Raw genomic sequence first — 4,368 nt, forward strand, 5'->3', positions numbered from 1 at the left:
AAGTTACGTATTATAGTACAAAAGTAAGTTAATTTAACTAAATTACTATAAGTAATTAAATAAGTAAATAGTGATATACATAGCTTTTGGTTTATATATATATATATATATATATATATAATAAGTGTTTTTTTTTATTTGCTTGGTCCATTACAAGATACTTTTATGTATTAGATAAATTGTTAACAATTTTGTGAAAATGAGGATAAAAACCTTTCATGTAAAGAGTGTTCAATGATTGTATTATTTAGAGTCATGCATTGAGCTCCTAGTGCCACATGGATTTCAGATAATAGTTTATCAGTGCTGAATAGTCTAGAGTGTGTCCTCCAATTCCCCTCCCCCTTTTAGGACCTATTTTAACTGTATTGTATAAGTTTTCATATTAAAGGTGGTAGTTAGAAGTTTCTTTAATAACCTTTCATAGTTTTTGAACTACCATGGTACAAAAGAGGAATAAGATGTTGAACAAAAGTGACTTTATGTAATAGTAATGACATTAACTCTAAGGATAGTAATTGACATAGTTAGCTTTTTGTCTAAGCTTTACAAGGGAAAATGAAATAAGTTTATTAAAAATTTAAAAGAAAAGCTGGTGCAAAATTTTGAAACTTGGCACATTACAAAAAAAAAATCTTTGCAATAAAGTATTTAAATAAATTTAAATATTGCACAATTGACATGAAAGGGTAAGTATAAAGACTAAAAGTTTGAGTCATAAAGCATAGATAAGTTTTTATTTGTATTAATATTATCATTCTAGTCTGTAAGAAAAGGATTAAAGTCAGAACTCTGACTTATGTATCATAATTGCTGTGTGATTTGGTGGTTTACATTATATGTTATTTTTCTGACAACTGTGGAGAAACAGAAGTGGTTACTGTAGTTGAGCTACTTTAATGTATATACCTAAGAAATGTATCTTGGTATCATGATGCAGTTTAGTTGTAGCAATGTTTTATAATTATATCCAGCAAGTTTATGCAAGTATTTTTTTTTGTAAGAAAGTAAAAATCCATTGTCAGAATAAATCCACAAAAGTTTCACACATTGATGTATAATGTTTGTTTTTTTTATCTGGCCTTTTTGAAAAAAAAATTAATGCAGATGAGGTAACACATTTGTAAAAAAATGAAATATGCTCTGGAAATATAATTATATATTTTTAACATACAGAGGTGAAATGAAAAATATAAATATTGGAACCATGTAGACTTGTGTTGGGAAAAGCTTTATTGGATTTAAGAAAATATTTCGTACAAAATAATTAATGAACTCAAATTAGAACTATATTAAAAGTATTTTTAGTAGTTTCATTAAAACAAAACATATCACCTTGTCATTTTTCACATAGACTTCTAGTGTTAAGGGTTAGCATAAAGTGACATTTGTCAGGATTGTGTAATGTAGTCATTAATGGATTCATGGTTTTCTGCACTTTTAATAATTGTGATTCTGAATGTGCACTTCTCTACTATGGCAAAATAGAATTTGTGTGCGTGTCAGTTTAAATACTGTACTACTTCATATAATTATGTAATAGTTTTTCTTTTCTTTTTGCACATTCTGAGCATGTGTATAAGCACTCATCTGTCATTTTGTTGTATTTTAAAATGTAGTACTTTAAACTTGTATAATGCCTTTGCAATCATTCAGAAACTTAATATGATCTAGAAAATATTTGGATATAATGTGTTCATCAAAAAGTAAGAAAAAGCTGTTAATGCTAAAAACAGAAAATATAATACTGGAAATTATGGTACTTTTAGCCAACATTATATAAATTGTTTAATCTGCCTTTCATTTGTTTCTAATAATAGATTTTATAACAAACTTTTGGTAACTGTTAATTGAAATTTGCCAGTTCCAAGCATATATTAACAGTAACGAGATTCTTATGGCTTTGTGACAATATTTGTTATTGAAATAAAATTTGCCTTATTAAAAGTATATGATAACCTGTTGTGATGAATTCATTAAAGAGATGCTCTCAAATGGATTTTTCAGTGAGGGTTCATATCTTCTAATGGGGGAGGAGTAATTATAAAAAAGTTCATACATTACGATTTGATTTCAGTACTGTTATGGCCTATATAACTTTTCTGGAGTGATACAACAGTGTGCTAGAAGTTAGTAGTAAACTATGCTATTTTAATCCTTTTGCACAAAATATAAATCTTACTTATAAGAACTCTTATATACTGAAGTATTCCATTTACATTTAAAACTGTAAGCAGAAGATATTGGTATTAAAAACTTAATTTGATTGTGTTTTTATTGCAAAAATATATGCATGTACAGATAATTAACGAAGCTTCCACAGAGCAATATCTTTTGAAAGATAATTGTTCTGTTTAGTGCAACAATCTGTAAAGGGGCATGGATTTTAAAATTTGTCAAATTATTTAATAGTTTGTTGTTAAGTGCATGTACTATAGATTGTAACTACAGAAACTTGTAAATATTGTTTGTAAAAGATCATTTGACAGATCTATGTGACACTAACTGAAGAGATATTTCGATACAATAACTTACCTTGTCTCACAAAAAGGTTTTTCAATGTATACTGCCCTCTATATGTGCAAATTTTTGCTAGCCACTAGCCTTGCATACTAACATGCAAATGATTATGCAGCAACCCTCCACCAATATAAGTGTGACACTACATAACTACCACCTTCTCAATTAGTAGTCCTGTTGAATAGACGTTTTCACTCGTGGTTTGATTGACTTATCCACAAGTGTTTTACTTTCTTAATTTTTAATCCTTAATTACATTGTTCCTTACCATTTTTATTCTCTTCTGTGGAGAGTAACAAATTATATTTTTTATCTTCTCTTTCAATTTCAAGAGTTATGCACTCAGTTTCCAGTAGTCATGACTATGTCAGCTGCAGGGGAATTACTGACCACGTCCAACGGATCGGAACCACAGTTCTCAGCCAGTAAAGTGATTGCTCTGTTCCATCAGGAGTTGACCATTTTCATGCAACAAACAGAATAAACTGGTGACTGTCCCATCATGGTTTTCAGTGGTCAGGAAGTTTTGGATTTGGTTAACCTTTTTCCCTGTCCTGAATAAGCCTATCAGTCATGTGTCATTTTGTGGGACTTGCCCAGACCTCTTTCTCTTTTGGTGGTTTTGATTATTCAGCTATAAGTTCTATTCTTATCTCCTGTTTCCTATATTTCTCAGGGACTAGCCTCTGGGTCATTATTTTAGTGTTTCCTCACTCCCTGGATATTGCAGTTCATGCAAGTCATTTTGAAGAAGCATTTGCATTCAGGGGTCGGTATGCCTCGACCTTCATGTACTGTAGATGATCATGCTTTTGATTGTCATCGTTTCAACTTCCCTTATTTGATTCTTTCTTAGAGAAGATTGGACCCTGATATTTCTATTACCTTTTCTTGTATTTGTTTTACTCTGACCACCCCTCTTCCATTCATCTCCCCCATTGTCTCACAATCCTGTTTCCTTCCCTCCTCCTCGGTTTCCCATTTATTTGCGGCCTTAATTCATTCCAGGGGCCTTCATTTCCACCTTTCTAGGGACATGTGGTTGCTTCTTTTCTTCTCACAAGATGAATCCGTTCTCCATCCTTGGTTTCTTCTGCAAGACACTGTCATGGTTGGTTGACTAGTCAAAGTGAAGCAACTTTCCACACAGTCTTTTGTTTGTTTGTCTTGAGGTGTTTTTTAACTCCTTCTTGTTGGACCCTACCTGTTCCAACTCAGTTATGAGCTATAGAATGTCTTTTATGCAGCATACCATCTTCTCATTCTCCTACTGTATGAGAGGCTCTTACTTTTGAGGACGTGGGCTTCTCTTGAAGTCCTCATTCCTCTTGGTCATACCATCCTGAGTCATCGTAGGTGGGTTTTGAAAGACCAATGGAGCCTTGTTCAGGATCCCATAGATGCCCCTCTTACCCATCCCCCTCCTTTACAGACCAACTTCAACTGGTGGTTGAATCAGAACAACACTACTGTGGGTGTTCCTCTTCCTCCCCCTTGTCCAGAATGTCACCTTTTGTCGGGTATTTAGTAGATGGTCGAATGAATCCGCTGGTAGAGCCATCTCTGATGATCCTCTGGAAGTAATCTCTATAGTAATTTTGACATCTTCTGCAGGTTGAGGTTCTGCTGACAAATTCCGCCCAAGAGTTACTCGGCTGTTTCCCACTGATATACTTCCAAACATGACATTTGGTATGGATTGTCTATCCTTCGAATATGTACTTTGGAGTTTGTCCTCTCTTGCACTTAAAACTATTCAGCCACACCATGTCACTGTGATGAAATCCAATTTTAACAGCATTTACATCATCATAACTATTAGGTCGTTAGATGAAAAAAAAAAAAAAA

This window comes from Limulus polyphemus, unplaced genomic scaffold (genome assembly GCF_000517525.1).
Source record: "Limulus polyphemus unplaced genomic scaffold, Limulus_polyphemus-2.1.2 Scaffold3197, whole genome shotgun sequence".
Taxonomy (NCBI): domain Eukaryota; kingdom Metazoa; phylum Arthropoda; class Merostomata; order Xiphosura; family Limulidae; genus Limulus; species Limulus polyphemus.